Below are 13,206 nucleotides of genomic sequence, written 5' to 3' on the forward strand. Positions count from 1 at the left end.
TAAATTGAGCCGGAAAATAGTTCCTGGACCGTATTTAAATTCAGCCGGAAAAAAGGGTTCCTGACTGTATTTAAATAAGTTCCTGGACCGGAATTGAAATTATTTAAAATTCCCGGACCTTTAACAACCCTGGTTATATAGTGGAACCACAAGGAAAGAAACCTGCGCAGAACCTCATTGCGCTGGGGAAAAGGACAGGGGGAAGGAGCCTTTAGCGCGGGCAACGTCAGTGTTGCCAGACCTATTGATTTCTCGGGAGAATTCCATAATAAACTATTGCTATGGCACCTCCAACGGCCTGCTCAAAGCCACGTTTCCTGCTCATCTTACTTGAACATGGAGTGGAGAGAAAGAGTGGAACTCCGAGAATGTCGTTCATCCGCTACTATTAGATCATCGGATTTTGTACCAGATCTTCTGGTTTCCCAAGAAACAATCTCCCGATTTTTTCAAGTCTGACCTGGCAACACTGTCCTGAGCACCGATAACGGCAGGGAAGATGCGCGAACGCTTTTGACGGAAGGTTTCTTTCCTTGTGGTCGAGCTATAGTACGTTATATATACGTTCTTCAGTCATTAAGACAACTGAAATATTCTTAAATATCCTAAACTTGTTTTTTTAAATCACAAATGCAAATTACGAATATTTACATATAACCTATATTATTTTAATAAGTTTTTCTTTGTATCCTGGCCTCCTCCTGTAATCAAAGCCCCAGGCACACTACACAGTTGTTTGGGTCTCAGTTTAAACTGTATGTCCAGTACCGATTATCCCATCTGTTGGTAAAGTGGACTTTACAATTCAATCTTTGTTTGCTCGTTTAAATTTTTAGGATATAAATATCACAAACCATGGCATAAGAAGAAAATACCGAAGGACGCACCTAAAATGTAGGAGCTTCGTAGTGCGAGCGGACAGGGCGCCAAAATATCTAGTTACGTTGCTGAGAACAATTTACAAAGTTACCGATCCAGAAGATCAGTATGACTTCCGCCATTTTCTTGACACAAATAATTTGCCTGCATGTTCTGTGTGAGATTACAGTCTGTCTCGGTTGGGCCTCTGCTAAACTTTGCAGTCAAGTCATACTGCACTTTCCTTATTGTTTTACTGGTCTGTGGATGTTCATGTGTCCATACACATGCTGCTCACCATTCATCCACTATAGTTACTTTGTTAGGCCCGCTTTAGACGCAAGCATTTTTCTTAACATTTCTGACATGACCAAAATACTACCGTGTAAAGTGAGAAATCTTATGGCATGTTTCATGGCATTTCTCAACTACAGAATCCGTCCTATTTCCGTAGCATTTTTCTTAATATAACCAATCAGAATAGATCTCTATGTCACGAGCGGACATGTAATGGCGGCCGCGTGAGATGTAAACAATGTATCACTTCACATGTTTAAAAGCCGATAACTACTCAACCGAGAGGAATAATATTTCGTATAAACCGTTATTAGGTACAGAACAATGGCGCTGTTTAAATACATACTTTACAACGTTTACTGTACACGTATGGAATAATATTTTAGTTGTTTCAAATGTAAACAAAGTGCACTCAGCATAGATGGCGTGTGTAACTCGACGTTCCTTTCATGCTGCATATGTTATACATTGTAATCGCAAAAGCTAGCTGAGAAGTTACATGAAATGCTTGCGTGTAAAGTGCTATCTGCTATAAGATTTTTGGAAGCATTTACATAGCATTTATGATAGCAAACATGTTAAAGGAAATGCTTTCGTCTAAAGCTGGCTTTAGCCATCTTAAGGCAGAGAACAAACTGTGATAACCACTTGGGGGTAACAGAACATCCGGAAAACTCTGTACAATCAGGGACACTTTAGGGTTATAACAACCATATTTCTACTTTGGTTACTTTATGTAGCTTTTCCACCTCTTGGACTAATCGCAACGATGAGTATGAATGATGAACAGATACAAACGGATGATACATGCTATCGTAGGGTCATGATTCGAAGTACTGGAACTGGCGCGATGCAAATCTGCTAATCGGGACTGGACCTACAGTTTAAAGTGGAATATGAACTATTGTGTGCTTCCACCGGGTATCGAACCACGGACCCCTTGATTACAAGGTAACGACGCCACCGGTGAGGCCCTACAACTCTGTCAAGTTCCGTCTTTATGTCGTCACTCTCTAAAATCGTTGTAATTTTCCGGAGAGCCGAGGTAAGAACGAACACGAAACTACAAACAGCCCACGTTTCATTTCCCCCAAAAGAGCTGAACTTTCGAAAACTCTCATTTGGGCTTTCCAGCCCACTTATATCCCATACGAGGAACTTCTGTCGGGCACACGTCTGCTTAAAGCGAAAACGAGATGCACGGGCAGCACTCGTGGTTTATTACCCCTTTCACCCAGAGTAAAGGACTCGTTTGGCTCGCCTGCAAATAGCAAAGGGAATTTGCAGGCTGCTCATTTGGCACTCGGCCCATCTGACGGAGTCTTCATTTAGAGCGGCATGTGCCTTCAATGCGTGCAGGAAATGCTGGTATTGAAATCCGCACGCTAGGGCATGCATGTGATTACCAACCCAAAAATATGCTGTTGCGAGTTTCCTGAATGCATGATTTTTTTATGTGCACGTGCGTTCCGGTGCAAAAAAAACAAAAAAAAAACTGAAATGTTTTTGATTTGTGCTATTTGGCGACCCTTCTCTGCCACTTTTGGATAATCGCGACAATTAGGATGGGTGAGGATGTGATGAAGGGACGCCCACAAAGAACACCCATGCCGGGATTCGAATCCGGGACCCCTGTCGAGTACAGACTATGCACTACGAGTACGTTCTGAACCTTTCCTGCAGCGTAATGGGAATACAGTCTCCTTGTAACCAAAGTATTCAACATTCGAGTCCCGGACACTTCTGGGTTATAATGAGCCCATTGAAAGTCTAGTCAATAGGGGTTGTTACAATCCAGAAGTGTAAACTGTAGGTCCAATCTCGATTAGACTACATGATCAAAACAGGGACTCAAACAACAACATATTACGTCACAAAGAAAGAAGTGAAAACATTGTGATTCACAGTTGATGCTGAAGTAATATTGTAAATTAGAAACGCGATTATCAAAGAAAAGGAAGTTTGCGAACATAAAAACTGAACAAACGTGTTTAGTTTTATCTCCTGCAATCAGTACACAAACAGCACCATCAAAATAGTATCAATATGGCTGTTATAATCACTGCTCAGCTCTTATACGAGGGTTGGAGCCAACTATGTTTGTATTCGCTGGAATGCGGGACCGGCAAGAAAATCGGAAATATACAAATGGAAAGAGGCAGTGCAGATCATATGTACCAGATGTAAGATAGAGAAGCGAACTAAACATCCTTAAAGATAGCATCGTGCCACATGTGTTTACTAGTCAGAAAGCATACAATAGCATTACAGGAACAAAAGAGGCGCATACGGTAGGGCATTATTCCCCACAGCTTCGATCAGCTCCCTGTGGCATTTTCTGGCATTTCTTTCCCGAAGAACAACCATTTTGATACACGAACAACGTTCACGACGTGGCACGGCGATTGACTCAACAATGAATTACCACTGCCCTCTGTACAATAACCGTTCAGCACACTGCCATCTAGTGACGTGTTCACAGACTACAACCATGACTTATGCACCAGCCCTCGTATCTGCGTAGACTATAGTTTTTTTCACACACAGGAGCATTTTCTCCAAAGGAGAACTTGCCCCACTTTACGGCTTTGCCATTCCTCCTGCTCTTTCCCGAAGTGCGTGACACAAACGAGAACAACTTACGTTCACAATCCACGAGGACTTTACACAACAAGCGCCATGTTCCATGTGGTTGAAGCTGGCAATCACGGTGCACCAGACACGAACTCTCCAGCCAGCTCTTACGTGGCTAATAACATATTTTTCCTCTGCAACAAGATCGCCATCAGCAACTACCAATATTGACTCTGGTGACTCGTTCAAATGGAAAGTCAAGATTTTCTGCAAGGCCTGTGGACCAGCCATGAAACAAAACCTGCTTCCTGTCATTTCGAAGAATGAGGTATTAGTTTACTTAATAAGTCCACCAGATGAAATAGAGGTTGAAAAGGTCTTAATATTATATGGAAGAACCTCCAGTTCAATTTTCCCAAACCTAATTTCAGGGTGCATAAAAATCATTCTTGATGATTTTTTCTTATTAAAATCGGATTTTTTAAATTTAAATCGATTCTTTTATTATTTTTTTTTTAAAAAAACACGCTTAAAATTGCTGGTATGGTTCTTGGCACCATACATATAGATGCGTTTATATATATATATATATATATATATATATCTCGAAAGGCTTTTTCTAGTAAACGGCTCTGTAAAATATTTGAACAGTTTGAAGCAAATAAAAAAAATATATGTAAAATATACATTTTTCTGTTTCTGATACTGTATATATGAACCTACTACGGAAATGTTTGTTGAATGTGTTAATGAACCTATAATACATAATTCCAGTAACTTCTCTTCCAGTGAAAATAAAACATTCTGGATGTACTCTATAATTGTAACTTAAAGTATTTTTTTAAGTGTTTGTAAATGATAGTTTGCAAAATATTAGCTGCCCTTAATGATAATGACACTATTTATGGTTTAACATGATTGGTATTTTGAATGTTTTTCTACAAAAAATATTTGCTACTTTTGCCTATAAAAATTATTGAATTTTAAATCAAGAGGATTTAAGTGTGTTTATAGTTTACATATTACATAAATTCATTCGTATGAGCTTCACCCCATCAGTACATATATTTTATTTCCGTTCTTTTCCTCTCTTAGAGCCTAATAAACACTATTAAATGATTATGAGATTAATGTACTTTCACGAAAAGTGATTCTGATATCTACAAAATCCTTATGTACATTATTTTATATTTTTTTTATGTAAAGTGATTTAAATCAACCTGGTTTAAAATCAATCCACCTTGTCTAATTTATTAAAAAAAACAGAGGGAGAGAAGGAAAACAGGTTGATCCTTAATGCAAGAGCACTGTATTTTATGATTATTCCCAAAATGTCCTCAAGTTTTCTTCTTTCAGACTCCTTGTCATCCATGTTGGGAGGTGATGGCAGTGTTTTTAGCTTTTTGAGAAGCCTTGTAGCTTTAGTTTTTAGCTAGTACTTTCCATTGCCACGCCCCTTGGGGGTACGTACTTAAATGTTATTTACTACGGCTACAGACATCTTAATCTCAGGGGGATAGGTTCTTTATTCGAGAATTCCAAATAAGAAAGCGTTTTATAGCCAAGAGGCTATAGTTAAATGCGGACCTATATTCTGAGAACTATACAAAATACAGAGAAAAAATATATATATATATATATATATATATGTATAATTGAAAAGGCTTCTTCTCCTTTGGTTATCAAAAAGGCTTCTTCTTCTTTGATTATCGAAAAGGGTTCTTCTTCTTTGACTATCAACAAGGCTTCTTCTTCTTTGATTATCGTAAGGCTTCTTCTTCTTTTATTATCAAAAGGCTTCTTCTTCTTTTAATATGGAAAAGGCTTCTTCTTCTTTTATTATCAAAAAGGCTTCTTCTTCTTTTAATATGTTATCTTTCTTTTTTAAAGCGTAATCTTATTTATGCGCTCGCTTTCCCCGCTTCTTTGGCAAACAATACAAGCTATACTTGTAGAAACAGTAGGGTCGACTAAACTGACAATAGCGCCACCTCCTATTTAACGACCAAAGGGGAATAACCAGGATCGCTAATAACAAGCGCTACCAATGGCCCAGTGCGACTAATAAAGAGCGCAACCGAAAAGTGCGTCGGGGCGTCTAATTTGATACCGGGGACAAACAACCAAAACATGGCGACGTTCTCCTCGCCAGAGAATCAAAAAGAGATAGATTTCTGAATTCGTTCGCTTACTTAATAACTTTCCTAAACATTTCATATGCGGCCATATTCTTAATTATTTTAATTTACAATATATACACAACATTCTATTTATTTCTTTTATAGTATTTGAACTCTTCTTTTATATATTTCTCAATTTACTATAATATATATAATCCCTCTTCTCCGCTCTAAGTTTTTTATAATTTCCTTTTCTCCTCTTTATATAGCGTGCTGCCATCTCTCGTCGATTCCGAGAAACCATTCATCCTTGCAACTTTCATTGTGTCATCGAAACTGGCACGTGACACCATTTTCAAAATATAAAATAGTAGCGCATTTAGTTCACACGGGGTCCCGCATTTCCTAAGGGCAGCCCTCGTGTAAATTGTTCTACAGGCATATCCAGTGGCGAACTGTGCGCTTCAGAATAGCGGACGTTAGAAGATACCAACCAACTTTTACGTATTTCATACTTGCAAGTTGCAACTATTCGCGAGAATAGAGACCTTGGTGCCTAGTGCGTTGGGTGCTTGACCCACTAGCTGACTACCCATCCGTCACCCATGGCTAGAACTTACACCAAAACGTTCTGGATCTTTTAATAATTATTCGTAACTAGTATACTTTATACACACAAATGTAAAAAGTGTACTTCTTGTAGTAAATACTTTTTCATTCATTCGACATTTTGTTTGGACAAACATATACGGTAAAATTGTTATACCGCTTAAGACATGTTGAGTCGAGTAGCCAATCGCCCGTGCTAATGGCCGCCATCTTGAAAAGAGTCCTCCATATTGGATATTTTTAATTCGATATATCTCGGGAACGATGCCACCTGTCAACTTCAGGATTTTTTAGAAATGCTCCAAATAGTGTAAGCTTTCATAATATAATGTAGATGTGTCATGGTCAAGAGGCATTTAAATTCAAACAGTCTGAGCTTCCACTCCTCACTGAATTTCATTGATTATTGTTGTTCCATGTAATTTACATTACTTAATTCTTCATTACATAGAGACAATAATTATCTAAATTGAAGCCGAATAACAAATAAAACTTAACTTAAGACTCAAAATGTAAGAAAATGTAAAAACTGATAGTAAGGACTGAGCTTCAGTTTAGACATCAACAGAGACATTCTGTCTTAGTCAGTATTTATTGTGTAGTAATTAATATTTATTTATTTATAGAACTCAATAGGCCAAGCCAAATTATAGTGCTCTAATTACAAGATAAATCGACAATAGATTCGGTGAAATGTTTCAATAATTGGTTCTTTTTAAAAATTTGTATAAACATGGAGAATGAATGGCCCGAGGTCCTCTCTGCAAGTATGTTGAAGTATGTCATGAGAAATGAATATTGTGCAATTTTGAAACCTTGAAAAAATGTTCACTTTGCTGTAGAAAATGTCAAATTTCAAGGTCATGTTGTCCATTTTTCATGAAAAGTGAAATATGAGTAAGTTCGGAATGCTGTATCTTTGGAAAGCAACAACACCCGAAACTTCTGTTTTCATATACTGTTATTATAACCCTCCTTGCTCATAAACATTCACTTGTTTTGGTGAGGCAATTTTGCTTTTTTGTATACCATCTTGTAGCTGGACTTCTACATGACGTCATATAATCGTGTTGGTTAGGTATCCCCCAGGGACCCCTCTAAATAAATTTCGCCTTGCTATATCCGCATATAAATTTCACTGCTTGGTCCGCCATCTATCCGTCGTCAGACAAAGTGCAGATGTTTGGAAACAAAAACAGCTCGCCGCTGCGCTTCACACTGTCTCAGATAGCCCCGTAATCCCGACACACCCTTTATATACACCCAGCAAACGTTAATTAACATAAATTTACATGAGGCTTGGTTTCGGAACACGAAACAACACACTCAAAGCATTAGCATTCAGAGGCGTGTCGCTCGGCTAATTTTATGAGTGTCTAAGAGAATTATGCCTTTGTATTAGGAATGGCTGCGAGAAGAGAGCAGAGCCGACCTCCCTGGTAGAGTGGTTACAGTAGCGCGCTAGGAATCGTTGGTTCTAGGTTTGTATCCCGAGTAAGACATGAATGCGGCTTTGCTCCATCTTCCTCTTCATCATTTCATCCCATCGTAGTAACTAACCTAGTCGTTTTAGTTCACTTAAATATGTTTAGTTTTAGTAAAATATGACCCATTACTGATATTAAGAGATGATCTATCAATAGAAATGGGCGTAATTGATGAAAACACTTGATAATGTATTGGATATTTCATTTCTTTTGGTGTGCCATCTTTTGTTAATTTTTTAAACAATTGTACTACAGCATTTTGTCAAGGAAAATATACAAGGTGAAATGAGTATATAAGTACAGTAAAACCTCGTTAATCCGGACTAATGGGGGGGGGCGGAAATTGACCGGTTTAACGAAAGTCCGGATTAACTGAAATAACCTAAAAGAACAGTAGAAAGTGCATTAAAACTCCGTTTATAGCAATAAAACACGTGTATTATGGTGTGTTTAAAGGGCATAGGCCTAAATACACTATATAGTAGGCCTACAGTACAAAGTCTGCGGGAAACAGAATTTCATCAGTGGTTGACTGCCTTTTCTTTGGGAAGTTCTCTTGTTGACTTCTAGCCACATTTAAAACCTTGCATTCTGCTTTTTTTGGGAGGGGGCCTTTTGCCTGTCCCAGATTAAGCGAAGTTCGGCTTATCGGGGTCCGGATTAACGAGGTTTTACTGTATGTAATTTTTAATTGCAGTTTTAAAGGTAAATACTGTGTTGTTTTTGTCCCTTCACACTTTTAATTTCACTTTCAAATCAGTAAAGCTGGAAACACTTGTGAAAAAATTTTACTTTGAGTTTCATTTGTAGATACTTTTTATTTTTCAAATATTTATGAACCCCAAAGCCTCTTCCTTCAAATGATAGTACCTAAAGCTAACCACTACGTGCAAATAAATTACAAAAATTAGATTGTTGATGCCACACGTTCTGCTTCATCTACAATATGGCAGTCGCTGGTACTAATATATGACGTCATTCATAGGTTCAACTAGAGTCCTTGGATATATGACTTGACGTCATACATCCAGGGACTCTACGTTCAACTATGTATCAGCGCCGCATACGGCAATAATATGAACTAACTACTACACTTATACGTACCTTTCAACGCGGCAAGGAAGGCGCACACTTCACACTCATATTATCCTGTATGTGTGGGATTAATTGCATCTGTAACGAAAGAAAAGGAATTATATTAGTAGAGCAATATTTTTATATATACGAGGGTCGATCAAAAAATAAGTTCAGTCAATTCTGAAAATTCCGACTTCATTATTGGAGCGAAACTCATAGGATGGTTAGAGCATCACTTTCGCTACATTTTTTTTTTTGCAATGAGTAATAGTGCATCATTTAGGAGAAGCGGAGGCCAAGAGGGGGCAAGTAACCATTTTTTTGGCCACGACACATGCACTTAATTTAGAGATTGTTGTTTGAAAATTTTAACATTTGAGTACAGGTTTGGTAATGCATTTGAACGAAATCAGTTAAGGCGACAAAACTTATAGATTGTTGGTTGAAATTTTTGAGTACAGGTTCGGTAATGCGTTTGAGCGAAATCAAGTCAATGCAACGAAACTTTGGAAAGTACATTTAGTGTTAAGGGGAACTGTTGCATACAGAATACGTTCCCACGATCAGGAAGGCAAATCAAAAGGTAGAAAGCTACCAACGTTATTGGGTTGCATGTGGAATAGAAGCTATTCTTGGAACGTATTATTAAGGGACAGCAGTACGAGTTCCAAGAATCAATTATCTCTTTCGAGCGCATACCGAGAGGCACAGGGAGTATGGAAAACTACAAAAGGAAGCTGTTTTATGATTATCTTCTGTCGTCTGCTGAATAATAACTGGATTTATGAACCGGTTGCTAAGGAACGTAGAGTGATTGATCTATTGGAGATGAGATGAAGCATCGGATTCAAACAACAAAACAAAGGTGTGGAGATGGCTTTTTCTATAAATAGGATTCATCATAGAATGTTACTGGCACTTCTGCACTTCATTAAACAATGGCCGGCTTGTGCGGTGGAGTGGATCGTGCATCAGTCCACGTTCGAAACCGTCCTTGTAATCAAGAGGTGCAAGAGATAACGGGTTCGATACCCGTTGGAGGCATGTAGTGGTTCGGTTTCCACTTTAAACTGTAGGTCGCCGACTTCCGTGGTGGAGTGGTTAGCACACCGTGCTACGATGCTAGTGGTCCTGGATTTGAATCCCAGGCTGGGTGTCATATCACTCATCCTCATCTTCGCGATTCACCAAAAGTGGCAGAAAAGCGAAAGAAAATAAACCAAATCAACCAATACACTGTAGGACCAGTCCCGGTTATCCTGTGCATAAAGTGCAAATTGTCGCAAACTGATTAAACTTATAATAACAAACTAAAAACATAAGATTTTGTACATCGAATACCACATAGTAGAAAAACATTTTTTGGGTTAAGCGAAATTTTCACATATACGAGGGTTGTTAATAAAGTAACCCTGTCCTTACGCTGCAACGCTATTCTCAACGAAAAATCACTCAGCTGAGGGCATTCTACCGTTCTCACACGTTTCACAGAAGGAACCGGACATGACCGAGGATTATATGAAGGCACGTGATGTGTTTCCGGGTACGTACACTTGTTTACATACACCTTATATGTTACCGCTACGTTATTTACAACCCTCGTATATTCTAATTTAATAAAGTCTCGACGCAGATCAGATTCTTGGTCTCCACTCGATTTCACACACTCGTTCTCGGCTCGTCTCAAAAATTACCAAAAGATCTTCCCTATTTCTCGTATCGACTCTAAAAGAGACTTGGCACATTTTACACCAAATTCATCAATTTCACAATTAACCATCATTGATGCTAGCATTTATCGTTGTCGCATTAAATAGCATTGAATCACTTAGAATTCGACTAAAGAGGCAAAAAACTGCCCTATGGCCGACTATTATGAACAAAACATGAATTTCACTCTTTAAAAAACACAACAAGATATTCAAGAATCAGACGTCTAACACTGCTAGAAATTAATACAAAAAAGTTGGAGCAACGAAGAAAGTATCACAAATTATGGAATAATGTGAACAAAATATGACATATTTGTCGACTGGTTTAGTTCATTGTATTGATAAGATTCATAAGAGTTAAATTTAGACTAAAACAGATGAGATAAGGAAAAAGCTTGCCACTTAGTCCAATCTCTACCTTAACAAATTAGTAAAAACTTTCTTTTGCCTAAGTTCAGTGAGATTTGACATTAAAGAGTTGGCAACACTTCATGCCTATCGATTTCCTTCTGGGCTTTTTTTTCATTCAGGCGCTCATTGCTGTAATCAAAAACCAGCCACTGTGTTGCTGGCGAGTGCTTCGGCTTGTTAGAACAGTACTGTCGGTTTATTGAAAGAACATTTATGATTCATGAACAGGGCCCATGCTGATGTTGTAATGGGGTGGGCACAAGTGGAAACCAGCACTTCGCCGCAATGGATATAATTCTGTGAAGCCATCAGCATCCAGCGCTACAGGGAAAAAAGTTATTGCAAGTAGAGTGCGGATTTTGACCGGTAAAGAAGCGAGAACAATGTGCCCCTAATGTGTCTGCTACCTTGCACTACCAATCGGCTAAACGTGTTTGCCGAACATTCAGGATGCTGGATCTTTGACGCCAGCGCAGTTGTTTTCGAATTTTCCTCTCCTTTTGAAAAACCGCTATGATGTTCCAAAACCTGAAAAATTACATATGCTTAGAATCCCTTATAGAGCATCGTTTCTCAACCTATGGGACGCGACCCACTGATGGGTCCCGCGGGGGCGTTTGGTGGGTTGCGAATTCGGGTTCGAAAATTTATTTACTGGGTCTTTACATTTAAAGTACTAAGATGTATTGTTTTAACAATTTAAATTCAACCAGTGTCGAAATTCTACATTTCTCTTATTCGCTCTCTACCACTGCTTTTTACCGGCATCTCTCAATTTCAGCACCTATGTTTACTTAATGTTATAGAGTAAATTAGTCTTTTAAAGTACATATTTACTTTTCTAGAATGAAATGTGTGTAATTTGTTTAAGCAAGTGTAAAAGAGGACTTCTTAAAGTACTCGATGTTAGCAAAAACATGATTATAAACTGGGTGCACACCCCTACAAGTAATTCTGCCGGCGCCCATGCTTATGGGTCCCATGAAGTGTAATCTCCTTCAAGGTGGGTCCCGGACTGAAAAAGACTGAGGATTCACGTGAATCTTCATATGGTTTACTTTCGCCGCCTAGATATTCTCAGTGGTTTCGTGGTTATGTAAGCCTATGTAATTTTTCATACATGTATGTAAAGGGTGTCCCAACAAGAACGCCGGATTTGAATTGCATCATTGACTTGTTGATGTTGGATTGGCGGCACTGTTCCTATATATTTAAGAAATGATGTCTTCTATTTGTTGTCTTATTTGAATGGTGTGGATATTGAACACTTGTGGATCCAGCAGGATGGACACACCTCCCACGAGACGATTGCCTTACTGAACGACAAATTTCCGAGCAGAGTTCTCTCGCGCAACGGCGACCAGAACTGGCCAGCTAAGTCATGTGACCTGACACCCTGGGACTTCTTCCTTTGGGGGGTATGTAAAATCGCACGTTTATGAAAACAATACCAGAACTCAAGGAGGAAATTCAACGTGTCATCGGCCAAATCGAGGCACAAGTCTGTGTAAGTCATCAGTAATTTCATCGATAGAGTGACATGTGACAGATAGCTATTGTTTTTCATACTTAACTGGCAACATGTGCCCTCTAAATGACATATATGCCATTTCATGAAAATGAAATATTTTTTTCACGTTGTTAAATCCGGCGTTCGTGTTGGGATACCCTTTATGTATGCATGTATGAGTTTGTGTATGTGTATGTATGTAAGTAAGTAAAATACTTAGCATTTAGCCTGACGTCAGAAGACGGAGGGCGGGCCTTGACGGAAAAGGTGCTTGAGAATTTGTGCGATAAGTGAAACCAAGAGCGGGCTAAGGTTCCTCAACTTCCGTTTAAATCTTGGTGTACCATCTTGCCGTCTGCAGTACAACAGGCGCTACTTTAAAACATATTGACAAAAAAATTCTTGGTACACATTGTTTCTCCACGTGCAGATACGTATATATATCGCCTCAACAATGCACATCGATCATTGTTGAAGGATCGCAGCGAACAGTGTGTAACTGAATCCTCCCTTTGATCGTTCGTGTGGCTGCACGGGGCTTTGTCAAAAGG

At 38.8% G+C, this 13,206-nt stretch overlaps 1 protein-coding gene across 1 annotated transcript in view; it reads right to left on the reverse strand.

The window, feature by feature from the left end:
- Positions 1-13,206, reverse strand: part of LOC145998445 (hexosaminidase D-like) — a 104,211-nt gene that overhangs the window by 12,155 nt on the left and 78,850 nt on the right. The window contains exon 3 of the mRNA XM_083134860.1: positions 9,050-9,118. The gene's annotated coding sequence lies outside the window, so the exon portion shown is untranslated. The remainder of the gene's footprint in view (positions 1-9,049; positions 9,119-13,206) is intronic.

The sequence above is a fragment of the Lepisma saccharinum genome, chromosome 1 (genome assembly GCF_977018435.1).
Source record: "Lepisma saccharinum chromosome 1, izLepSacc3.1, whole genome shotgun sequence".
In the NCBI taxonomy this organism is placed as follows: Eukaryota; Metazoa; Arthropoda; class Insecta; order Zygentoma; family Lepismatidae; genus Lepisma; species Lepisma saccharinum.